General features: G+C 44.7%; 1 protein-coding gene and 1 long non-coding RNA gene across 2 annotated transcripts in view; one reads left to right on the top strand and one right to left on the bottom strand.

Moving 5' to 3' along the window:
• LOC119165910 (golgin subfamily A member 1) overlaps window positions 1-27,544 on the bottom strand; it is a 687,968-nt gene that overhangs the window by 369,457 nt on the left and 290,967 nt on the right. The gene's annotated exons all lie outside the window — the stretch shown is intronic.
• Window positions 20,644-27,544, top strand: part of LOC142786828 (uncharacterized) — a 48,802-nt gene continuing 41,901 nt past the window's right edge. The window contains exon 1 of the long non-coding RNA XR_012889171.1: window positions 20,644-21,560. This is a non-coding gene — a long non-coding RNA (uncharacterized LOC142786828). The remainder of the gene's footprint in view (window positions 21,561-27,544) is intronic.

The raw sequence follows: 27,544 nt of genomic DNA, 5'->3' as shown, positions 1-27,544 counted from the left end.
AAACCCATCTATACTTTTGGTTTTTTCTTCGATAGCAGCAAAAACATTATCATTGAACCCAAAGTTGCTCTTATAATTTCTCACGTACTTGTTCAAACAACTCTTGCTGGGCAAGACCATTATTTTACGCTTTCGAATATGCTCATACAGCTCTGGGCTTTTCATGCGGATTATAATGCAGTCCAGAAGCCATTCATCGCTGAACTTCATCCCCTGTATTCCTTTCCTTTTCGCTGCTTCAAAGCATGTTTGTACCTGCTGCCGCTGTTTCTCAGGCAGCTTAGACAGACTCTCCTGAAGGTTTGATTCAGAGAGGGCAGATTTACTTTGCTCCATTTTCGCAAGCATTTGCTTTAGTTCACTGAATTTTGCCTTTTCTCCCCTCAACTGTCTTCCCTGCATAATTAGTTTCTTCGAAGCACGGTAACCAGTAGCCACTCTAGCTTTTCTCTTCTTATAGGATGCTTGGTTCAAAAGTAGTTTCCTTAGATACCTGCAGTGTATACAAGGCCTTTGATCTTGAGACATGCCTGAGCAACTTCTGTTGCACAACTTCTTTCCATGCGTTCTGTATTTTGATTGATTGGAACTGTTAAGCCGCTCCAGTGGAATAGCACCTTGCTCAAAACCAGAGCACACAACCATCTCGTTGATGGAGTGGAGGAGGCTTTCCACAGCATTCACATCAAACACGTCCACTTTTTTTACAACTTTCCCTTGCACAAACACTACACAATGATAGCAAATATCCTCAGCAGAGCATAACACCAGTTTCTTGAAGCACACACTATCACCATATTGAGCACAAACAGTAAACGCAACAGCGTTCGGGGCATCCGCAATTAGGCACATCGACCAGTATTTGCTTGGAAGCTTCTCACCTTTCATATGCGCCAGTTTTTCCACTGTACACGACGCGCCGGGAACACGTTCACCGTTCGTTGTCACATCTAAGGAAGAATCGTGCTCCATCGAAGGAAGTTAGTTTTCATCGTTCCCTTTTCTTTTTTTTGCCGAGCACTTCTCTCGATGTCCAGGAGCTGCGCTTCTGAGGAAGCTTTTTAGAGAGATAACTCGGCGTGTTTGGGAAGATCGACGATATTGCATCGTCGGTAAGGCATGGGCGGCCGCGAGGAATCTTCACAACTTCACCATTCACGATGTGGGTGTAATCTCTCACCATAAACCGTTGCTCGAAGTGTAACTCGCACAGGACTGCAGTTCGGTCGAGCAGTTTGTCACCACGTGGAACGTACTGCTGCCATGCTTTCAGCCGGTCCTCATCGTTCAGTACGATAAAAACAGACCTTTTTACACCTGCCTTTCGGGCTGAAACGTACCCGGTAGAGCATCCGGGCGCGAAGCAGTGAGTCTGGCGCTTCACTGGTTTAGCCATCACGATATGCGGTGTGAAGAGGCTTCAAAACTTCGAGCATCGTCCGAACAGTACGAACGCAAGCCGCGGAAACGCACGTGCTCCGCTTCGGCCCAGAGGGGCATCTAAAAAACGACACGCGCGCCACCGCTCGTCGGCATGAACAACTGACAACCTCTCCGCCAACCTCCGCAGCGCGCGATGCTCCCACCTCCCCTTCTAGCCACCATAACGTGACCTCCATAAAACGCGGCGATTTGGGGGGTATCAGTAATTGATGGAACAGCCGTTTTTTTTTTTCCACTCATGGACGCTTTTTTTTTTTTCAAGTTTTATTTCGACAAACACGTTGGTTAGGTCGTTGTACTTCGAATTTTTTTTATTTCCTCGTCGATTTGCCTTCTTTTTTTCTTCAGGGTACGGGGACCGCGTTCCAACTGTACCGCTGGGGGGTAGAATCGTTTCTGATCACGGCCAAGTTCGGGGTGCGCCTATTATGCGCGGAATTTAAAAAAATCGAATTTTCTGCGACCAAACTAGGGGTGCGCCTATTATGCGAGTGCGCCGATTACGCGAGTAAATACGGTATAATAATAGATTGACTAATTTATATGTTGGGTTTAACGTCCCAAAACCATCATATGATTATGAGAGACGCCGTAGAGGAGGGCTCCAAAAATTTCGACATCCTGGGGTTCTTTAACGTGCATCAAAATCTGAGCACAAAGGGCTACAGCATTTTCACCTTCATCGAAAAAGCAGCCGCCGCAGCCGGAATTCAATCCCGTGACCTGCGGGTCAGCAGCCTCTGACCTTGATCGCTAGACCACTGCGGCGGGGCGAAGGAAGTTTAATATATCCCCATTGTAAAAACCAGTCTTCAGCGTGATGCCAGTAGGTTTTTTGGCACTGGTACATGCTGGAAACACTGGTACGCACTGGTATTTACGAACACTTCCCTGGGCACACTGGGAAATAGCTAGGTCCCACTGGTAGTGCGCTGGCTGAGAAGCGCTGAGAAGAACTGAGAAGCGCTGGAATTTCCATTACATTGCACTGGTGCAACCTGGAGCATGCACTGCTTCTACCAGTGCCGCATGCACGTTGGTGTAGCGTGTGCAGTGGTATGTTTTGGTTTTGTTGAGTATAAAATGCTTGATTCGGCAGCATGAATAGATACTACCCTAACAGATCCCGAGCATGTCTAACGATTTCGCATATCACACATGATCATAACGATCTATGATATGCGCAATCACTGTCATTTTTAATGTTTGCTGTTGAGTGCGGAGAAAAATGTGTTAATAGCTTGAAGCACACATTATTTTTAAAATTCATGCAATGTCAATAACAGCATTATTTACTGCAGTGCACGTGCGTTGCAACAATAATGCACATTTTTTGCATGTCCACCAAGTATTGCATATACCAATTTTTCATCAGTGATGTATTGTTGTAACGATTCCGTGTTGCAGTGTTTATAATCCAGGAGCTATTCACCACTCCTACCAAAAACAGCAAATTGTTTGTGCCGCAAAGTTAAGGAGGTGTAAATCAGCTCTCTCGACACTTCACAAGCTTTCCCAGCGGAGGCGAGAAAAACACCTCTCATTGGATATCGCCATACCGAAAATACACGTCTGGTAAAGCTTCTCCTTCTACTTACTTTAGGTAACAGTTGGATATCTTCCGAAGCTCAAATGCAGAAACTTCAAGCATGCAACTCAGCTGCTCTGAGAGTGGTGTTGCCTAGTGCCCTGTCAGTAAGCACACTAATGCGGCCTATCGTGCCAGCCGCATTACTGTGCATGTTACCGGCGCTTCCTGCTTTGAGTACACAAAATTCTGAAGTGTAAGAACGACTGTACGGATATCTGTCAACCTAAATCAACCATTTTTCGTCGTGTGCAGTGCCTGCACAAGGAGCGACGACGATTGATGCGTCACACTTTCAGCAACACAGGCTGTCCCCAGACTGCCGGGCGCAGTAGCCGGTACTTCTCTGACTTGTATGTAAAAACACGCGATTTTCAGTTGGTAATTTCGTATGCCATAGTGAACTAACACACTGGCATACTATTTCAGCGGATTGCATTTGTATTTTTAGAGCGGTTTTTTAATTGTGGGTATCAATATAACTGTAAATCTGTACACTGGCACGCCCACTGTATACCGCCATAGGGTCGCTTGCGCAAGAACACTACACTACCCAATATTCAATTGTGTACGCACATATGCACCGAACAAGTCATCGTAAAACCTCTGTACATGTTGACTAGTAGCAAGATTTAGAAACGGTTATCAAAGGAAAAAAAACGGCAGTAACAGTCTGCACTCTGTGGCTGCTCCTCAAGTCCATTTGATATTTTTCGGAGCTAAGAAGTGAATTCCTCAAAAAAACTTTGTGCTTTTGCAAATATGTGCATGTCATTCAGTGCCTGGCAGCCATTTGTTAGTGTCGAATAAAGATGCAATTTTTATTTAGAAAGAAATATCGTGTCTATGTTGAATGTGCGTCTTGTAAACATGAATTCGAACGGTATGTTTATTGGATAAATAGTCATTTTACTACGAGCTAAATCAGATGTGGCATGGTGTAGTGAGATTCTGTTTCTGGACACTAACGCATTGAGACACAGCATGTCGTGCTCCGACGAAGCGGTTGAAGCGGTCGAGTGAGGTCGCAGTAAAAGGAACGCAGTAAGAAAAAATGACGAGTAGAGTTTGATTTTGGCTAATCTGCCCAGTGGCCGCTCTATTTTAAACACTGTTTTCATGCATGTTAATGTATGAGCAGGGCCTTTTAGAGTGGAAGACTTCAGAGACATGTTGGACCAGCTGCATCTGCTCTTACGAGCTGTTTTCTTACGAAACAAGTATTAGCAAATGTTCAGTCGTTGCGCTTCACCAATTTATTTTATTTAAATTTACTTTCCAAATTGGCTCACGAAGTTCAAAAGGGTTCAATCTTTCTTTCAAAACAAAACCGAAACACAGCAATAAACGAAGCCGCAAGTAGGATTCGCCGCCCGCAAGTACGAAGACTAGGCAAATGTGTGTACTACCCATCATTCCCATGGTCGCTGAACGATCGCAGCGCCAAAGTGCCCTCTATTTAATTTTAGAAAACTCTATGGCTTCGCCTTCCCGCTTTCACGCATCCCAAACGTCACCGGCAAAGAAGAAAGGCGCAAAAAGCAAAAAAAAAAAGGCACGTGTTTATACTGGCAATCCGAGGGCCGTTTTATGAAATGGGGCCTCCGATTGGCTGGCACGCTGCAAGAAGGCTCCCCATTGGGTGCTGTCACGACAATAGAGGAGGAGCCACCGCGGTTGTCTGCATCGAAAACCACGTTTCGTGCACATTTTTTTACACTTGTTGCACGCACGCCGTTATGGAATCTCGATCGTTGAAAAAGAAGTTTTTGACGACTCACACGTTTGGAAAACGAAAGCGGAAGGAAGCCTCCTACGGCGAAAAAAAGGCGGCGGTTAGCAGGAGCAGCGAAATATCCAACAACTGTTCTAGAATCAACGGGACACGTGAATGACATGTCAAGTTGCCTTGGACCGCGTCACCCCCAAGAATGCAGCGGTGAATCCAACAGTCACACTTTGAGAACATCGATAACGCGCCGTCTGCTGATCGTCACAGAGCACGGTCCAAGAAGGACGCATCCAATGCTTCCCCGAGCACAACGACCCTCGACGCGCAGGCGCTCGCTCGCGTAGCTGACATGAAATCGCCGACTACCGTTCAGATGAAAGGTCGCCGTCAAAGTCTGTGAAAGTGCGCCCGTTATCTACGAACGATCTTCGTCCGTCGACAATCTTCGACGTGAACGATGATTCATCGTGTGCGCTCACTTCAAGTTGCTCAACGTCGTCGACCGAGCACCGAGATGAAATCACCCACAGCCGTTGGGATCAGAGGTCGTCGTCGCCGGCAAAGCCTGCGGAAGCGCGCCTCTTATCAGAGAGCGTTCCCCACGCGTGGACGAGCTTCGACGGGAACTTTGATTCACCGTGTGCCAGTGGTTCGAAAATTTACGCAATGTCGTCAAACGAATATCGCGCCATTCAGGCGCACTTGGGGACTCGCTACGTATCAGCGGGAGCGGTGGAGGCGCAAGCATCGAGCGTTCGCGACTCTCTTCGCGCGGTCCTTACCATGAGCTATGCCCCCCTGGTCCTACAAGCTGGTTTACACACAGAGTTGCAGAGGCACAAGGACATGCACAACCAGCCCACAAGTACACGCTTTCCAGCAGAGTTGCCAAAGCGCTGTTGCCAGTGTATGAACGCCTTACAGGCACACAACTGCTTGAGCAGTGTAAAGAAGGGAAGAGACAAAATGCAGCTGAGAGCTGGCATTCTGTGATTTGGTCTCTACTATCCAAGGACCAATATGCCTCCCTTTTTGCTGTAGAGACAGCGGTAAACAAGGCAGTAATGAAATATAATTCAGAATGTGTGCGTATGTACTCGGAAACATGTGTTGCATTAGGTGTGCGTCCTAGTTCCATGGCGCTCCAGAGGGCTATGGAAAAGTGAAGAGGGCTGTGGGGAAGTGAAGCATGTAAAAGTGAAGAAACTAAGGGACAGAGGTCCAAGAAGATGCCTCTTCGCAGTGATGCCAAAGACTATAGCCCTGGGGCATTTTAATAAAGGTGCAACATTTGCGAAACTTTAAAAGCTATTTTCTGTGATGTTTTTCTTGCCAACCACCTTGTTCATGGAAAGCACTGCACGTCTATGGCCGGACCGATTTTCATTCTGTTTGTTTTATTGTAACTCATAGACTTTGCCATAACTGAAGGCAGTCTTTAAATATTAGTTCAGACTTCCATTTTTTTTTTAATTTCACAATTACTGAAAGGCAGGACTTGATGAAGCCCATGCATATGCAAATGATGTTCAGCAGAATATTGTTAGGGCATTAAAAAAAACCTGGCACTGTCTTCGGCTACAAGCAATATGTACACATACAATAATAGTTGTTCCAGCACTTAAGCAAGTTTCTTTGCTGTGCCAGACTCTCCACGAGCGACAAACTTAAGAATGTTTTATAAAATCAGAACTAGTAAAGATATCTTTATAAAAATTTGCATTGATCTTTTTAATGTGAGTTTTAGTGTGTATACCTGATTTCATGAACCTAGGCCAAGAAACAAAAAAGTTACAAATGATCCCCACATCCCCCCTTAACATCAAGGTCTACTGACTACTGTGCAACACAGCCGACGATGACGTGAGGGCGGAATTTGTGCTCTACGGCAGTGTCACAGACATCACTCGTGAACGATAGCATGTGAATGGCGTTACAGATAAAAGAGTCAACAACGAGAACCGTTACTCTAAAGTTGAAAAGTGGTATCAATATGGGGAATATTCCCCATAAATTACGAGTTGCTCGTGAACAAGCTCTTGTGGTCGTCTCAAGCAGAGCTCCACTGTACCTGCGATGTTCAAATACTGGCCATATTCACAGAGATTGTCGTGTACAGCGGTGAGGACAGTGCCGTCGCTACGATCAAGAAGACACTGTCTGCGCTCATCGTACACCAGTGTTACAGCACCTGCAGGACCATGGCGAGTGAAGACACAGCAGAACTCATCATGATTAAGGCATATACAGAGAATTTATTTATTTATACTTATTTATACTTATACCTACAGCGCCATCTGGGGGCATTGTTGTAGGGGGGTTTACAAATTCAAAGTACATTTAAATCAGCGGGGACAAGTTGAATTGCACGGCACTCAAAAAATAAAAACAAATCAAAAATATCTAAATTACAGCATACAATATCATTGTGTGCCACACACTCCTTTAAAAGGGAAGGAAACGCTGTGGAAGGTGTGGTCACAATGTGTTTTGGAAGACTGTTCCATTCCTGAATAGCTTTAGGAAAAAAAGTATTTGCATACATTGATGTTCAGCACATATAGTCGCACACTTTTAAAGGATGGTACCGTCGTGATGAGATGGTGGTCTGATGTATTTGTTTTTATCGATCCCAGTTTTGTCGTTTATTAGGTTGTACAAAAAACATCGCCTGATATATTTACGCCTTGAGGAGAGTAACGGCCAACCAAGTGAACTGACAATTTCGCTAGACCTCCTAGTGAAGTCGTAATCACCCGTCACAAACCGGGCGGCACATTTCTGAATGCGCTCCAATGCATCGGTATTTAACTTTGTGGCCGGGTCCCAGGCAGTGCAAGCATATTCTAAAATCGGGCGTACATTTGACACGTAAAGAACTTGTTTAAGAATAGAGGGGGCAGTTCCGAAATTGCGGCGTAGGAAGTTCAGCACGCGACTGGCTTTAACTGACACCATGCGAACATGATCATTCAACAATAGTGTGCTGTTGATGACAACGCCAAAATACTTGTATTCATTTACCATAAATAATGGTATCCTTTCCAAAAAGTAATTTGTGATAATAGGCTGCTTTTTTTTGGTAAACCTAACGACACAGCACTTTGACACGCTAAGCTGCATTTTCCCCGTACTGCACCATGCTATTACTGAGTCAAGGTCTTTCTGCAGTTGTTTAGAATCATGAGTGCACTTAATTTCACGATATATGCAGCAGTCGTCTGCGTACAACCTCACTTGACTTTCCGCGCATTCAGCAAGATCATTGATATAAATCAACAAGAAAAGCGGCCCCAGGACGGAGCCTTGTGGCACTCCTGAAATGACGTCTACATGTGACGACGACGCGCTATCGATGATGGTGCATTGTTTCCTGCATGAGAGATAAGCTTGTAGCCATGCCAGTGTGTTAGCAGATATATTGAGACACGATAATTTCAGTAAAAGGAGCGAGTGTGTAACAGTGTCGAAAGCCTTGCTAAAGTCTAAAAATATGCAATCAATTTGGCTACCGGAATTTAACGTTGCGGCGATGTCATGTGTAAATTCTACGAGTTGCGTATCGCAAGAAAACCCTTTCCAGAAACCGTGCTGTGTTGGACAGAAAAATTTTGTTAGTCTGAAGATGCTCTGCCAAATTCGAGTATATAATATGCTCAAGTATCCTACAGGACACACGCGTTAACGAAATGGGCCGATAGTTGCAAGAACTTGACTTGTCACCACTTTTGAAAATAGGAATTACATTTGCTCGTTTTTTAGTCATCAGGTAATGCACCCTGCAATAAAGAATTTCTGAATACAGCTGTAAGAAATGGGCTAATTGAAAGGGCACAGTTCTTTAAAATGAAGTTTGAGATTTGATCTGGCCCTGATGCCGAGCTTGCACTAAGGTTTTTTAAAAGAGATGCAACACCTTGTTCTGAAATTTCAAACTCCGCCATTTCTAATAACGTTACTGTGTTGCACATTGTAGTTTGAACCGCTGACGAAACCAAAAACACAGACTGAAAGTACCGGTTAAAGCATTCAGCTTTACTTGTACTGTCCGACAAGTATTTAGTACTATCGTCTATATAAGGAATACCACCACGAACCTTTGTCTTTCTTTTAACATATTTCCAGACGAGTTTCGGGTTAGTTTTCACCATAATACTCAGATCACTCAAGAGTATTATGGTGATCCATCCTCTCTCTGTTTCCCTAAGATCTTTGGTTATCTTCTTACCAAGTAGTTTCATCTGTTGGTATGTTTCAAGATCTGACATGTTACAATATTTGCGATAGAGACGATCTCTTCTGTTTATGAGCACTCGGAGTTCCTTATTTAGCCATGGTTTATCATTTCGTTGTTTGGCTGATATGACTCGCGATGGTACAAAAGTTTGAGTTAGAGATAACAGTTTTGTTTTTAGCTCATTCCACAAGCCATTCACGTCAGAACATGAGCATAGTTCTTGAAACTCTGGTAAATAAGCGTCTAGTTTTGTTGAAATAGAAGCGCAGTCTCCTTTTTCATATAAAAACACCTTTCTGGGCCCTGAAGCTCGTTGTTGAGCTACAGCTAAGCACATTTTAACAAGGACAACTTTGTGATCACTAATACCTGGTACTGTAACAACAGAGGAAGCAAGCGTTTGATCATTGCAAAAAAACAAGTCTAATGCGTTTGCACTAGTACTGCACACCCTCGTAGGGGCTGTCACAAGCTGATATAACTGATGGGCATTCACTATTTCTTAAATAGCTCTATGTAGCAGTGACTCACTGTGAATTATCGGTTTGAATGAAGCCCATGCAACATCGGGTAGGTTAAAATCACCGCCAACCATTATGTATGTTGTATTTAGGGTTGACAAAATATTGCTTAAAGTAAATAAAGGCTTCGGTGCTGTATTACTAGAGGGCCTGTAGAAGGAACCAACAGCCACAGTTGAGCCACCACTCAGCATAACCTTACACCCCAAAGATTCACACAAGTCACTAACACCATGAATACGAACGCTACTGATACTGTTATGGATCATTAGGAATACACCACCTCCGTGCGCCGTGCGGTCCCTTCGGTATACTGCATAGGTCGACGGAAAGAATTCATGATCTGCAATGGTGGTATCGGGCCAAGATTCCGTGCCAAAAACTATGTGTGGTTCAGTCATGTCTAATAACGAAAGAAATTCTGTTCTTTTGTTTTTCAAACTGCGACAGTTAACTACAATGCACGTTAGTTCATTTTTTCTCAATTCTTTTGTCAGTAAAACGGAATTTTGAGGTGATTGCTATCTACGACTAGGCACAACTCCATCTTCAGCACTGTTATACAGGAATATTTGGTCATTCATGAATAACTTATTGAAAGGAAGCTTAAGATCACCACCCTTTCCTTTAGCGTATTGTATCAATTTTTGCCTCTCCAGCATGACTTTGGGTGAATAGTCTTCACTGATTCCAAAGTTGGTTCCCATTAGCTTGCCAGAAGACTTCAGCACATGTTCTTTTTCTTTAAAACATAGAAACTTTACTATGACGGGCCTTTTCCTCGCCGCCGAATATCGGCCTAATCTGTGACTTCGTTCAATTGCGTCAGGGGCAATTTTGAGCTGTAAGTCACTAGAACAAAAAGAAATAACTTTTTCCTCTGATTGTGCCCACGTTTCATTCTCATTATCTGGGAAACCATAAAATACCAGGTTATTTCGAAGATCCCTACTTTCGAGGTCGTCCAGACAATCTTTCATAGCCTGACATGCATGCGAAAGCACTCCCCATTGGTCTGCAAGTTGCTCAAGTTCTTTTTTGCCCGAGTTACCTAGAGGGGTGTTGTTTTCTACACGCGTTAATCTATCATTTACATCTGCCACTCGCTGCTCAAGAGCTTGTCGCTCTTTTCACACTGAATGTATTTCTTCTGTTATTTTTTGTTGAAAAGCTTCATGGTCAGCTCGGCTAGAGCTAAGTTCATCAAGAATGGCAGACTGAGAGATCTGCATTGAAAGTAGTGTCATGATGGTGTCGAACATCTACTTTTCCTGTTGCGGTGTTAGAGGGCCTGGGTTTTGCGCTATATCCCCAGATAACAGCAAAATCGTTTTCATCATATGACCACCTGCGACAGCATTCGTGTGCAAGGCCGACAGGTATAAAAGCACCGAACAAAGAACAGCAGTGGGATCTGGCGCCGATTTCTTAAATAGCCTACCGTATACAGGGATGTAAAAGTAACTAACCTGAAGAAATACACAACGTAAGTTTCCGGCAGCCATGCCAGCGCCAGATCCCAAAATGGTTGAATGATGGGTGTGCTTTTGTAGTGCTTCGCTGTCACGGTGCTTCCATCGTTGCCAGCTGCATATCCGCTCGCAACCGAACGTTGATACCACTGGCAGCGCCGTCATGTCGAGTGGCATTCAGACCGCAGGAAAGCAAGGAAGTTCAATGAAGAAGTCTTGCGTCACAGAAATGTCCGGCAGAGCCAGACACACCGCTGATGCTGTGGCGTCCCGGGCAATCGCTGTCATCTGCATCAACTGAAGAAATACACAACGTAAGTTTCCGGCAGCCATGTCGGCGCCAGATCCCAAAGTGGTTGAATGGTGGGTGTGCTTTTGTAGTGCTTCGCTGTCACGGTGCTTCCATCGTGGCCAGCTGCATATCCGCTCGCAACCGAACGTTGATACCACTGGCAGCGCCGTCATGTCGAGTGGCATTCAGACCGCAGGAAAGCAAGGAAGTTCAATGAAGAAGTCTTGCGTCACAGAAATGTCCGGCAGAGCCAGACACACCGCTGATGCTGTGGCGTCCCGGGCAATCGCTGTCATCTGCATCAACTGAAGAAATACACAACGTAAGTTTCCGGCAGCCATGTCGGCGCCAGATCCCAGAAGGTCGCTAGCAGCACACTGAGGCCTGCAAGCACAGAATAGACGAAGGAACGGGCGACTAGTGTTTCCCTCACTTTCCAAGCAGAAAAAGAGCGCATGGTAAAGGAATTTGGGGCAACCTTGGCACCACTGACAGCGACCCCGACAAAAGAAGCAAGCCAGGTAACGGAGGGCGTGACTGGAGATATTTTGCGAGCGGATGAATTGGTGAAGGAAACTTGCAGTGGTAACACAGGGAAACAATCGCGGGGCGATGTGGAAGCCAGCAGCATTGCAGGAGACGTTGGCATCGAAGAGCCCCCATCTAAAGCACTACCAGCGCGTCGATCAGCGTTGCATCTGCGACCTACTATCTCGCCAGACAGGCGTCCAGCGATGTCGTCGCCTTCGTAGCACCAAGGGCGCGTCTACGAATAGGGAACAAGGCGTGCCGCTGTCAGTCTCAGCTGCACTGAGTGGCATAGGTGAGCATCGTGCTCCAAATCTCAGTCTACTGCATACCATGGCTATGGAAAGCTTTTAGCGTTTTGCTTCACTGAACGTTCAGGGTCTCGCTAGCAGAAAGAAATAGAATCAACTGTATCGACTAGTTTTAGAGCGAGATTTTGACGCTATAGCCATACAGAAAACCAAAGTTGAAGGAAAACAAGAGACTGGGAGCATGGTGCGGCCTTTTAGTTTACGGTTCAGTGTTTGTATAAGTCATGCCATTGGTTTTTCAGCTGGTTGTGCTTTATTTGTCCGCCAGATAGAGGGTCTGGTGGTTGAATCTGTTACATCTAGCTTATCGGGAGGTTAGTAGCATGTGATTTAAAGCACTTTTCTTCTAAATGGTGCGTAATAACTGTGTATGCACCTAATGTACAAACCAAAAGGTGTGATTTCTTCCAATTCCTAGATAGATATTGCGATATCAACAGGTAGGTTGTAATAATAAGACACTTTAACTATGTGTTTTCTGCACATGACAAGACTAGCAGCGCACTGTATAAGGACCCGAGTACGGCAGCTCTTAGCAATATTATAGACCGATATTTCCTTGAAGATGTGGTGGAATGTCTACACTAGGAGCAAAGCGTTCATTTTACACACTTTCTGAATTCCAGTCACGCTCGTCTAGACAAAGCTTATGTAACAGGGAGTATACTACCAATATGTTACAAATATGTAGGCGAGCCAGTCTTCTTTACAGATCACCGCTTAATGAGCTTTCAAAAGCTGAATTAGCATTTGCAGGACGACGACATTTTTAAAGAAAAGGTACTAGAAAGTGTCAGCAAAATTATTGACAGCAGTGAAATAACTATTGCGGCTCAGTGGGAATACATTAAAGTGATACTAAGATGATGGGGTTGGAAAGAACCTGTACAATTAGGCAAGAGAAGAGAAAGGAGTAAGAACTGCTGAAACACTGCATTGCTAGAGGAAGAGGCAAAGTCGCCAGTAACGTTCACGAAAGATATTCGCAAGGCTAGGCATAAGCTTGAAGCTTTTGACATTGAACGTAATAGGGGGGCAGTAATTCGACCTCGCACTGAAAAGCTGTTGGTTGCTGAAACACCAACAAAATGGTAACTGGGTGAAGAGAAGAGATATGCCCGCAGAAATGACATACCGGAAATACATCACAATGGTGTCGTTTACACAGATAATAAGGGAATATAAAACAATTTTTCCAACTACTACCGAGAACTGTTAAAGCAATCGAAGGTTGACATAGGAATGTTAGGGGAGAAATTCTTACCTTTAATGTCAAAGGTGCGCGAAATTCTTTTTGTAGGGTTGGAACTGCTATTTTCAAATTTAGAAGTTGAAAGAGCTATTGAATGGCTGAACCCAAGAAAGTGACCTGGACCAGATGAATTGAGTGCGGCCTTTTACAAAATGTTTAGGTCCTATTTTTCCCCAATTTCGAGTTGTCTTTTTAATGAAGCTTACAAGTATAAGATGCTGTCTCCTGGTTTTCTGACGACGCACTCTATTTTAATCCCCAAAACAGAGAATAAAACTAAAGTCTGCTTTAAAAAATCGTATCGCCCCATTAGTTTAAAAAATGTAGATTACAAGATCTTCATGAAAATATTATCTAAGCGATTACAGGGTGAAATAGAGGAAATAGGTCCACACCAGAAATGCGGAATCAAAGTACGCATAATTGTGACCAATATACGTAAGGCCAGATCTATTGCGGAGTGTTGCGATGCCACTGATAAATGTGTAGCAATGCTTCAGTTGGATTTAGAACAATCTTTTAATGTTGTGTCACATGATGTTCTGATGAGTGTCTTGGCTTTTGTAAACGTAGGCTGTATTATTAAAGAGGGGGTGGCTTTGGCATATAACGGCTGTACAACGCGACTACCGTATTTACTCGCGCAATGAACGCACTCGCATAAGAAACGCAGCCACAACTTCAGTCATCCAAATTTGGATTTTTTTTTCCCTGTGTGATAAACGCATCCTCTACATTCATCCGCTACAGTCCCACTAACCAACACCTCGCACCTCCTCACAAGTTGGCTCTCTTCCGTTTTTTATTACTTTGCCGACCCCCCTCAATCACCTCGACTCACTCCCTCTCCCCTTTCGCCCGTAGCCGCGTGCCTATTGCTTTTCTTTTTATCTGTGCGCTGCAGGTCCCCCGTCTTATCTATGTGCCACAGCAAGTTCACGAGCAGTGCGAGTGTAGAGACATCACAGCTGACAAGCACAACGCGAGCAAAGGTCATCAAACTGCCCGCGCCAACCATTGTTGGTCACTTCCTGCGAACCCCTCTCCCCCCTTCTTTTTTAGCCCTATCTTTTTTTTCTTAAAACTCAAACTGTTCCTTCATTTCCCATTCCCCCGTGAGTGCACGCTTTTCGGCGCCCCTCGAGATCACAAGTAGATACCACTGCTGCGGTTAAACAATTGCGAGGAAAGATAGTTGCAAAGCGCTTTTATGGTGTGCATGGGCGGCCCAGGGCAGCTTGCAGAAGATAGAGCCATCAACCACCCAAAATGAGTGAAGTGAAACAAAGAAGCTGTTTCCAAACAGTGTACGCGTATCTAAAAGGCAAACGGCTAAGCGACCTAACTTTTTTTGCATTACCGCAATTTTTATTTCTCCCGAAAAAGTTTTGATAAATTTTACCCCACGTAATAAATGCACCCACAACTTTGCTTCGATTTTTCAAGAAAACAAGTGCGTTCATTACGCGAGTAAATACGGTAATTGTTAATAAGTTGGTGGGGCCGCGCATTAACTTGCAACGCTCCGGGGGTGAAAGCTCCCCTCTTTCACCATTGCTGTTCAGTCTGTTTTTGGAGCCATTCTCAGGGAATATGATTAACAGCAGTGTCGTTTGTGGATTCAAACTGCATGAATAAAGTATGATTACTTGTATATGCTAATGTGGCAGTTTTCTGTTCAGATCACGACTGTATAAACAAAGTAGTCCATAAGGCAAAACAGTTTTGTATGGCCAATGGGAGTTCGGTAAACTTGGAAAAAGGCTTGACATATTGGCATGGGAATTGGCCTTCAACTCCAGATATTTTTGCCAACATGCCATAGTGAATCAGCCTGCGAAATATTTGGGTGTACCACTCGACTTTTATCACAACAGTAAGCTGTACTGGCGGTGGCAAGCCACCGAACTGCGTGAAAAAGTGAATAAAGTTATTGGATGAAACTTTTCGATTTTCATGCGAGCCACCATATGTAATCTTTTTGTCACCAAACTCCTTACAGGTTTTTCATTGCTCGTGTGTAAATGTGCAGAAACTACACTGCGTGTTCGCAGTATTTATATGGGGACAGGGGTCATAGCATCTGAGTGAAATGAAATTCAAGGGTTTTCAAGGACTTTCAAGGGTCTAACGAATACTTTTCAAGGACTTAAAACAACAGTTGGAACCGTAGAAAACGAAAACACCACTTTTTACAGCATAACAACTTGCAGTACGTACTTTATTTCACAGAAGCAAAAGCAAGTACATTTGGACAATCATTACCTAGCTAACAAAAATTGGACGTTAGAGGAGACTCCTTTTAAACAAAACTTGAAGAAACCAGAAAAATGTGTTTCCTTTAAGAGGAGTTTCGTTTATGGAGAGATAAACAGGGGTATAATATTCATCTACGAAACCAAACATGTTAGTGGCAGTTGTTCCATTAAATCAGCAATTTCATTTAAAAGAGTTTCATTTAATAGGAGTCTACTGTATCAGCTCCATCTTTTTTATTGATCACAGGCTTCAAAAAGCATTTTTATGGTTTGCTTGATAAATTAACACATATTGCACCACAAATTTAAGACATAATGCACACAAACACACACATAAACAGCCATTTTTTAAGCAGGGGACTAGAGATTAAGTTCATGAAGCTTTCCTTTCAACTTCTCAAACGCATCTGCAAGTTTCCCGAGGTCTTTTATTTCTCTGCTTTTCTCAGACTGTTGGACTTTACAATAAAAAAGAATTCACTTGTAGCTTCTGCGCGCTCAGTGTAGTTGTCTTCTCAAGCTGTCAAGTCATCGATCCTTACTTCAAGCTTCCACCTCTTCCCTTTGATACTGTGAATTTCTTCCTCAATGTGGCTTCTCTTTGACAAGAGTGGCAATGTGGTCTTGTAGTTAGCGCTCTGTCTTCTCAGTCTATTCTTTCCTGTGTTCGTTTTTTCGCCTCGCGCTACATAAATTTCTTTTTGACACTTTTGTCTGCTTGTTTGCTTGTTTTTTCATCTCCTCCAAGTAGACCTGATAGCTGGTGTGTGCAGCTGAGACAGATTTATGCAATTGGTATTGCAATGTTCATGACACCAAGAGTCTTGCTTACTGCATCACATATGATTCGCTGCGACACATGTGAGATCTCCTTCAGGTTTTAAACAGATACCTGTAGGTTGAGGCTAACACCTCTTTCAACAGGGGCCTGTCCTTGCTCTAGTCTTTGTACAACTTTCACAACTGTATATACAACAAACTGCTGTCAGTTTTTAGCAGCTCAAGATAAAATTCATCCAGACTATAATGATAGTCAAACTGCCGGAAGTTGGGCTTTTTTTCCCGCAGAAGTTCTGCTTATTCACCAAGCACCGCATCGTGCTCATCTAACTGACAAACTGCTATGGGTGCGTCTAGGACTTTCTTAAAGCTTGTAACACTCCTCTGGTTTGAGGCCATTTGGCGGGAGTGGAGCGAAAACGGGCTTATAACCAGCCGATTTACCAGTGGGCTCTTCTCGAGAATTATTTCGTTGTCGCTATAAGAAATTGTTTGCATTCCATCCAAAAAGCAAATACTTCTTTGGCACTCACTTTTGCAGCCTTGATTATTTGTCCAGCAGCATGCCCTTTTCAGCAGACACATGGTTATTTAGGTCTGCGAGGTCTATTTTGAGTATGCGCATCATTCCGGCAGAAGCTGCAGCACTGCGAATTTCACGAACTTTGTGAGGAGTTGCCCCACAAGACTTTCCAGATACTTTTTCAGCAAGAAAATCAGCCATTTGTCCACATGGTACTCAGTGAGGAATGGCTTTAGAATCATTGCAATGACAGGTAGGTAGGTAATCAACTTTATTGATTCACGAAGGAATCATTTGAGGGGGGGTGTGGTTGGGGAAGTGGCATCAGGATGATGACGAGCCCTCGGGCCGCTCTAGGTGGTCGGACACTGCTGTGCTTCGGCGACCCTTCTAGCCCAGCTCACTGTCCGGAGCTGTAAACCCGGTTGCGAGCTGCGCAGAGCAGCCTCCCATCACTCCTGGTGTTCTGACCCTTGCCACGGAGGCTTGGGTTTGTTTGGACAGTTCAGAAATATGTGCTGGAAGTCGGCTCTGGTGCTAGGACATAAGTTGCAATGAGGCGAGGTTTCGCCATGTGTAAAAAGAGAGAGAAGAAAAGGAGTCGTTACTGTGGCCGTTTGAAGTCTGCGCCACAAAGCGTGGTCACTTCTGAAGAGAGATTTATGTGGAGGGGGATACGTTAGGCGGGAATTTCGGTAAAATAGCGTGATATCGTGATAGCTGAGGAGTCGATCTCTAGTACTTCGAAGCGAAGGCAGGTCGCTGTGAGCCCGGTTGGTGAGTGCTCGGGCTTGGGTGTGAGCGGCCGTGTTGCCTGGGTGTCCACAGTGCGCAGGGACCCAGAGGAGGGTGATGAGGTGATCAGGCAGAAGAGATGATTCAAGAATTTTAGCAGCCGGAGGATGAATTCGGAAAGTGGCGAAATTACGAATTGCAGTTTTTGAATCAGAAAAAATATACTCAGCGGAGAAGTGAACAATGGCTAAAGCAATTGCCGAATTTTGAAGGGACGCACTAGCGACCAGTTTTTGAAATCCATCTACGACGGCTACCGCGAAAGCTCGATGATCTACATATTCGGCCGCGTCTACATAGACTGCGGGAGAATTAGGAGGGAAGCGCTTCTGAAGGGACTTGGCTCAAGCTTCCCGTCGCGCCCAATTATGTTCTGGGTGAGTATTTTTGGGGAGTGGCGGGATTAATAGGTTGCTGCTAACAGTGACGGAAACTGCGTGCGTGGCCGTGGTGTGACCGGGAACGTTGATTCCAAGTCGGCGCAGGAGTACCTGTCCTGTTTCTGAGAGTGATAGTCTTTGATATTGGCTGAAAAGATGCGCCTCTACAAGCTCTCCCAGAGTGTTGTGCACCCCAAGTTGAAGTAGTTTATCCGTGGCTGTTGATTTAGGGAGATGGAGCGCAGTTTTATAGGCATTACGAATGAGTCTGTTAAGTTGCTCGGTCTCCGTAAGTGAGAGATAGAGGTAGGGGATAGAATAGGTAATTCTGCATAGGCAAAAGGCCTGTATGAGGCGGCGTGTGTCTGCTTCCCTCATGCCGCGATGACGATTGGATATGCGCTTAATGAGGGAAGCTGTATTTTGAACTGAGGTGCGGATTAACTTTATTGTGTCAGTGTTCGAGCCATTGCCGGAAATATTAAGGCCTAAAATATTGATTTTATTGACCCTGCGAATAGGGGTGTCATCAAGCATGACTTGAATGTGACATGTATCTTGCTTTTTAAAGTCAATTACTAAGAGTTCCGATTTAGCCGCCGAGCAGGTGAGCCCAATATTGTTGGCGTGTTTAACAACAATGTCAGCGGCCAACTGAAGCTTCGATTCGATTTCGCCATGGTTGCCAGTATTGACCCAGATGGTGATGTCATCCGCGTGCAAGGAGTGATTGATGGAAGAAAGTTTGGCAAGTTCCCGCGCTAGCGGTATGAGAGTAACGTTAAAAAGGAACGGGGACAAAACCGATCCCTGGGGCGTTCCCTCGCTACCTAGCATGAAGGGATCGGTTTTGAAGGTGCCCAACTGTAGGCAGACGGACCTATTGCTGAGAAAGGCAGAGACATACCTGTGCGTGCGAGAGCCTACGTTTAGTTCACTAAGAGATTGTAAAATCGAGGAGTGAGAAACATTATCAAAAGCCTTAGTCAGGTCCAATGCAAGGATGGCTCTGGTGATGTGTGGAAAAGTAGGATTTAGCACGTCCTCCTTAAGCTGCAGCATGACATCCTGAGTGGAGAGTCCCGCTCGTAAGCCGTACATGGTGAAGGGAAACAGTTTTTCTTGTTCCATGTAGCGATTAAGACGATTGAGAATCACATGCTCCATCAGTTTTCCTGTACATGAGGTAAGAGAGATCGGTCTCAAATTATTAAGGTCTAACGGCTTATTATGTTTGGGTATGAAAGTCACCTTAGCTGACTTCCATTCCTGGGACAGCGTGCCCTGCTCCCATTGTTGATTCATGTAATCGGTAAGAGCTGCCACTGACTTGGAGTCTAAATTTCGGAGTGTTTTGTTAGTAATTCCATCTAGTCCTAGAGCAGCTGTGGTGCGAAGTTTGCTTAGGGCAGCCCAAACTTCCGCCTCTGCAATTGGTGCATCCAAGTCTGCATTGGGAGCTCCATTGTAGGTAGGTAACGATTCTCGCCTTGGGCCAGGGAAATACGTAGTTTTAAGAGCAGTTTCAACGTCTTGCCCTTGTTTTCCTACTTCAAACAAGAGTTTCGTAATTCGCTTATTACTTTCACATCGCGAGGAGCATGGATCTAACATATGGCGAAGCAGGGACCAAGAGTTCTTCATATGTAGAGTACCGTCGAGCCGGTTACATATCTGGTTCCATTGCTGCGATGAAAGTTCGGCCGCGTGTTCAGTTACAAGCTGGAGTGTTTGTGACATTTTGCGTTTTAGTTTACGATTATATTTTTGCTTGAGCCATCGTTTCTCCAAGCCCTGATAGGCCTCCCATAGGTGGAGTAGCCTACTGTCTACTAGATCACGGATATGTGCTGCTGGGGCTACTTTTTCGCTAAGAGCTACATCCTGTTTAAGCTGAGACGCCCAGTCTTTGTAGTCTTGAATTTCTTTTTTCGGGTTTCGGTCTCGGATTTCGCGAAATTTATCCCAGTCAACAATATGTTTTAAATGAAACTGTGGACGAAAATTGGCATGGGGCAGTGTGATTGTTAGGATGTAATGATCACTGCCGAGGTTGACCCCACTGTGTGTCCAGTTAGCTTGTCGCACATGTTTAGTGAAAGTAAGGTCAGGGGTGTTATCTCTGCTCACACTGTAGCCAATTCGTGTTGGTAGCATGCAGTCAGTGACTAGAGTGCACCTGTTTCACTGAATGTATTGAAGAAGGCTGGTGCCCTTCCGAGTGTTTCTCCTGTAACCCCAATCTACGTGTGGGGCATTAAAGTCACCCATTACAACTATGGGAGCAGAGTTTGCTATTAGAATGGCCCTATCGATTGCTTCAAAAACAGCAGTGAGGCCATCTCTAGGATGAGAATAAATATTCAAAATAAAATATGTGCCTTGTCCTGTACGACGTGGGAGAAGTTCAAGAAGAAGGCAGTCACTGTAAAGATCAAAAAGATCATGCGCTATAAACGAGATATTCCTTTGTATATATGTGGTAGCCCATGGGGAGCTAGGATGCGAATGTACAGCCTGATAGCCGAGGAGTTTGCAAGCTTTTAAAGGCTCCTGTACGGAGATGACATCAGGGGCCCGTGTAGACCGCTGTATATAAAGTGGCAATGACAAGTGCAAACATAGGTTTGGCCAAAAGCAGAGAATCCTGGCAAAAAGCAGATACACTCATACCTCGTTATAACGTAACATGATATAACAAAATAATGAATATAATCAAATAAATGAAATTGCCCTTCAAAGCTCCATTGAGAACCACGCATTTTAAACTTCATTGTAAAAAAGTAAAATACACCGGTAAATGGATATAACAAACTAAATTAGGCTATAAAAAAGCCAACTGTAGCATGTTAAGTATATCGTTTTCTGTGAAGTTTGACGCTCATTCGGTGCAGCCCTTTCAAAACTACCGCGCCCACCTAACAGCCACCCCACGCGCGACCGAGGGAGCTGTCCTCCTTACACAGCCAGCGGAGAGGATTGAGGAAGTGCTCAGCGGGTCACATGATTGAGAAGCGGAGCCGCGGTGCAAAGAGATTTCCATCTCCGCGCCTTAACGACGACGGCAATGACTGCGTCTCCACTGCTACCCACTGCACCGAGAAAGGACTCTCCGCGACAGCTTTTTTTTTTTCTCTCTCTCTCTCTCCACGTGCGGCCTTGAAAAGAGAAGGGTCTCTACGTTCAGAGACGGGAAAGGGAGCAGTGTGGCATGGGCGTGTCGCAGATCGGTATTTTAGAGAGAGCAAAAAATCCGCCACAGTCTTTTCTTTTCTTCTTTTCCTTCTTCGCGCACAGCGTTGAGAGGTGCTGCCGCGGGATCGGGCATGGTGCTGAGAGTATTTTCAGAACGCAGTATGTTCGAATCAACCATCGCAAGAGCTTGCGCGTTCGAATTACAGGGCGTTTTCGCTCCTTGGAATACACATAGCTTTGACGGGATCTCAGCGTGAGTTCAAATTAACCGGATGTTCGAATTAAGCGTGTTCGAATTAATGAGGTTTGACTATGTTTAACTTCCGTCGCATGCGTGGTAGTGGTACATCGGGCCACGAGGTGGTTTCCTTCTTTGCATGCTTATAGGTGTGCGCCCATCCGAGCTTACATTGCCACAAACTGTTATAATCGATATAACCAAATAATAGATATAACAAAATAATTGTGGCTCCCCTTGAACTACGTCATAACGAGGTTTAAGTGTGTCTGTCTGTGTGAGCACACCTTGGCATGTTCCCATTTTTCTTTTTGTGTATTCCACATTCCACATATTCACATCATCCCACAGTGCAATGGCACATTCTATCATGGCAACATCTTCAACCCAGCAATATGGAGCAAAGTTCAGGGGGAATGTCTCTTGGCTTGTGACAATGGTGAAATCTTCTCTTTGTGCTCGAGCGTCATGAAACATGGCATTGAGGCCAGGCAGAATATTTCAAGGCCCCACTAGCTGGCAACAACATTCGCCTTATAAGCATTATGAACAGTGTAAAGTCTGCAGGTGCCCAAGTTCAAACATTGAACTTGATGATTTTTCAGCGGGTAATTCCCTTAAAACATTTCAGGCTTAGGTTGGGGCCATCCATCTTTCTCTAGCAAAATACCTGTCAAGGTACCTAGAAGTTTCTCCTGGAGGTCTTTGGAGGTCAAATGTCCCATGAAAACCGACGTGGAGTACCACGTTGTTACACAATCTCCGGCGTTGTACTCTAGATCCGCAAGTGGTTGTCCATCTGTTTCTTCTGTAAGTAGTCGATCAAGAACTCATCAAAAAGAATAGTGTACCCATCCGGCGGCCCCACTTTGCATTTCAAGCTGGAGAGAAAAAATGGCCTTAGACCATGAAACACAACATACGTGGACTTCTTCTCCCACATGAGAATGTCTTAGCAATGCTGCAACCCGGCAACATTTTACTGACTAAGTCTCCTGTGTGGGATGATGAGTTGTACGAATAGTGAGATGACACCATCTTCATAGTCCACAGTATCCCTGCGTCAGTCGCACATTTGTGAACTTGGCAGATGCTGCTCACATTGCACGATAGAAATAGCTGTATGCGTCGCTCATTGGCAAATAGCACCACGGACGCACTCGAGTTACCATAAACTGTACTCACTTCTTTGTTCTCAACGTGTTTCGCACTCTTCACGTGACTCTTAAGGGCAGACTTCCCCATTGATGACACGCTGAAGCTCTTCCCAAATAGCTTACACTTTGCCCAATGCGAGTTTGACGTATCTGGCACAATCCATTCCCTATAAGCAGCAATACATATCCAAGACGGCTGGAATATCCGCGCACACTTGCACAGTCTCCACCAGAAAGCCAAGCTTATCTCCATCATTGGTGCTGTAACCACACTAGCGCTACCACAACACTTTGTTATGGCTAGAGAAACTGATTGAATTGAATGGTTTCTTGACTTTACAGCACATGAATGCCAGGCACACAAAAAAATCCACTAAATTATGGCTGGATAAACTACAATCGACGAAACTCAAGAACTTTTAAGGACCCCAAATAAATTTAAGGGTTTTCAAGGCCTTGAAAATGCTATTTTGAAATTCAAGGGTGTTTAAGAGTTTCAAAGAACATACAAACCCTGGGGGATCAATGTGGAACAGTTTAGTCGCTTATTTTTTTTCATTGTATTCGGTTCAGTGGTCTCAAGTCTCTCACATTTGTTTCCAAAGAAAGTCGTTAGTCGTTTTATGTTTCTGCAAGACAAGAGATTCATTTCTACGTGCAGTTGTTCAGCTGAGGCTTAGAAGAGTTCTCACCTCGGACTACATGAATGGGGCGCTTTATGGTTATTCAAAAGAAGTCATCAGTGCATGCAGTTTTTCATTAGCACTTTTCTTCTAGTGAGTGTCTAGCCATAGTAAAACGAGAAAGGTTGTATAGAGACCCTCTCGACATTGTTTTACCAGTACCACTTTACAGGAGTTTGTATCCTGCTGGACATGACCAAAAAATGTACTAGCCCAAATAAAAAAAAATGGCTGTCCCATCTAGTTCAAAATCATGCTTCTTCAAGCTCTATACAGGGACTATAGAAGACAAAACGTGGGTGCAAACGTGGTTTGTATCGTAGGAAATGCACTGTTTTCTCTGTCGTAAACCTGAAACCATCGAAGACGTTTTTCTGGATTGTTGGGAAGGTGCGTTTTTTTAGGACATTCTGCAGAGAACCATAAAAAAATATTTACCGCTAGATGCCTACGAGATCAGGTTTTTACCAGTTATTGAAGAAGACAATGAAGCACCTTTTGATACTGTTTTGTTGCGCTTACATATTAGGAAAAAATGCATGGCAGTCCGCAATGCTAACATCAATACTCTGCCTATTCGCGAATATTTTCACCAAATGATCTTGAACTTTATTGAAGACTGTACAATGAGAGACTCATTATCAGAGCGGCTGAAACGACTTGAGCCACTTATTCATATAAAGGAATTCTAATGACTATGTAACCATCCTGCTTGTTACCTGTTAAATACTGTTTGTGCACTGTAATATTGCTGTGTGATAAGCAAAAAAAAGTAATAAAGAAAAAAATGGCATGGTGTAGTGGGTAGAGTACTCGGATCCAAATCGGGAAGTGGCAAGTTCGAATCCTCTGAACAGCATTTTCGTTTAATGCGTCTATGCTTTCTATATCATTTCTTCTACTGGTTTAAGGCGAATACGCACCCTAGCTTTAACACTGTAAAGCCGTTTTGCGCTGTGTACCCAGTGCCTTCAAGTAACATGACGCTTCAGCGTCCCAGCATCCAGCACAATACTGGGCCCATAACACGGCATGGCGCTGAAGGCTAGTACCTAGTGGCACTGGGTTTTGCAATACGGATAGGACATTCTGTTCTCATTATGCAGAAAATTCTGAGTTGCAGTCTTTTAACTGAGAAAGTTGCTAATGTGGCTCGTTTGCATGGCCTTTACTGATAACTCAGGTAATGATATGAAATACACAATAAATGGGACACAAGAAAGGAACACTGCATCAGGTGTCATAATGTGCCTTTCTTTCATTTCATTTATTTGCTCTACCATAGAAATCATCTTCTATTTAAGAGCATCGTTTGGCCACCAGCCAGCGGGCATGTCAGCACCCTTATCACTAAATGGAGCTGAAAAACTAGCAAAAATAGGTATTTGCCTGACATTTTTGTTGGGAACTACACTACGCCGGGACTTATTCAATTCGACGTTTATTTATCCTTAACCAACTCCGATGGTTCTCACGTTCCTCTCCCACAGCGGGCGGACGTTATGAATACTTACCTCACTTCAGTCTTCACTTCTGAACCACTTCATAGTATTCCAGTCATGCCGAGATCTAATTTTTCACAAATGCCGCCCATTGACATTACCTCCGAAGGCACCAGCAATCTGATAAAGAAATTAAAAATATCCAGCTCCCCCGGACTTGACAATATTCCTGCCAAAGTTTTAAAGGCTACTAATAGCATTTCTACAAAACTGCGCGAAAAATCGACAAGAAACAGAGAAGGCACACACACAAGCGCAGACTAGCAACTGACAGTTTATTGAAAGAAAACACTTATATACCTAAAGAAAAACTATGACGTGAAAGATTAGAAGTTGGCAGTGAGATAATCAATCTCTAGTTGGTGCAAAGTCACCGAAGGCCTCGCAACACACGTGTCGCCATACTTGTGTATATAAAAAGCCTCCGCAACTTCTCTCGCTGTCCTATCTCTGTGCCGTGACAACACCCTTGTTTCATGAAATAAAGGGGAACACTTGCAATCCCTGCAATGTAGGCACAGATTCGACGAAGGGTGGGCCTTCAGCGATGCCCTGTGATCCATTAGTCGGTTGTTCAAACATCTTCCAGTTTGCCCAATATAGCACCTACCACATGATAAGGGGATAAGATACACCGCACCAATTCCACACTCTACAAACGTTTCCCGGTGTTTGACCACACAAACATACCACTTTTTTTCTTTTCCTTCAGCTTTCCTATCCACCATTGCGCACACTCGGCCCAACTTATTCCTGGACGAAAAAACGACATTAACACCGAATCTATGTCCCACCTTTTTCATGCGGTGGGAGAAGGCATGAAGATAAGGAATGCACGTGTAAGGCAAACGTTTATCTATGCCCGCTCTGTCATTACCTTCCCGTTTTAGTTTCTTCAATAATCTTTCACTTAGAAGACCCAGCCTTCCTTCTGGGAAGTTCGATAACCTAAGCCTAGTAAGCTGGTCATGAAAAGCCTCCGACATCTGATGCGGGCACGATTTGCACAAAGCAGATTCGAGACACGAAGTGGCGACACCATTCTTGACCAGCTTTGAGTTACAGGAATGAAAATCAAGAATGGGCTTAATCGACCTCGGCGAATACCGCCAGCACGTGTGCTCCTGCCCAATCCTAATTTTCAAATCAAGAAACTGAATGCAGCCATCTTTCGGGACCTCAAAGGTAAATTTCAAACCCCGTCCTTTCTCATTAAACATTTTCAGCACATCGACCCTGGACCTGACACAGTTGTCCATTTCAACAAACACCAGATAGTCATCAACGTATCTCATTGTCTTAAGCGCTAAACTTTCTAAGCCTCCCTCAAGGTCTCGATCTATCCTCCCCAAGTATACCTCACTCAGTTTAGGGGCAACCCGGGAACCTATGCACACACCCGATTTCTGCCTATACACACCACCTTTCCATTCTACCAAAGTCGAGCGAAGATACATCGACAACAGTTCCAGGAAGGACGCAACAGAAACTCCGCACTCATTTTGGAACTGTAGGGCGTCGTTGTGGTCCTGTATGCAGTCTCTCACACTTTTCATCAAGGTTTCATGCTCCAACGAGTAAAAAAGGTCCTCTACATCTATGCTAAACACTGACATAGGCCCGGGGGGTACCGTCCTCAGGAACTGAACGACTTCCTCGGAATTCTTCACCCGAAAAGGATCCTGCACCTTTAGAGATGATAGGTGCTTTTGCAGAAAAGCTGATACCAAACATTGCCAAGTTCCGCGTTCTGAAACAACCACCCTAAAGGGATGGCCATCCTTGTGTGTTTTGACGGTGAAGAAAAGGTTCAGCAAATTGCCTTTCGCACCTCGCACCGCCGCAGCCAACCCTTCAAGCCTCAGTTGTTCCAGTAAGGCGACGGCCTTTTTCTTCACCTCCTTTGGTTTTTCTTCAACCCGCTTGAGGTTCTTGTGAACAGCTTGCATGCCCTTCTCAGAAAAAGTCCTCTCATACATGAGGACGAAACTCCCTTCCTTGTCAGCAACCAATGGCCTGATGCTGCTTGAACCCATGTAATCCACCAAGGAATTCAACTTGCACTTCCTTCCAGTGCTTCCACTGAGCGTAGTCACCACACCAGCTCCTTCGGCCACGCACCTTCCCCTTTCACCTTCAGGCACCCGTTCAGCAACGGAACGTGCCACCGCCAAGATTTCTGGAAATCCAAGGGTTGGCTCGAAGCAGAATTTTGGTCCCAGTCCTAGAGTCTTCAGATGAGCTTCCGGCAAAACGATGCCATCCAGAGAGATGACTTTGGCAGAGGGTTCCCGTGCTTCCTTCTTTTTCTTCTTCGGTAGCATGGGCCGCAACGTGTTCCAAAGGAATTCCGTGATACGAAACCTGGTGGCGCACCATTCCCTGTATCTAGCAGACACAGCCCTACCTGCCACAACACCGCAGGTTGTCTTAAGACAGTCTTCATACAGCCTTGCCTGTCTCCACCACTCGGATTTTAGTATCTTGCAAATGCGCTTAGCATGGCCTGGCGAAGGTTCAATCCAACCGCACAACTTCTGGACATCTTCAGGGCACGCCCCCACTCTGATGAACCACGAGGCGGTTCTTGCTCGACACACACACACTGCATACAGTGCCACCAAAACTGCCGGGTTAGAAATGGGAAAAGTAACACA

This window comes from Rhipicephalus microplus, unplaced genomic scaffold, assembly GCF_043290135.1.
Source record: "Rhipicephalus microplus isolate Deutch F79 unplaced genomic scaffold, USDA_Rmic scaffold_34, whole genome shotgun sequence".
Classification (NCBI taxonomy): domain Eukaryota; kingdom Metazoa; phylum Arthropoda; class Arachnida; order Ixodida; family Ixodidae; genus Rhipicephalus; species Rhipicephalus microplus.
Note: the sequence above shows the minus strand (reverse complement) of the source record. Positions and strands in the feature narration are given on the sequence as shown.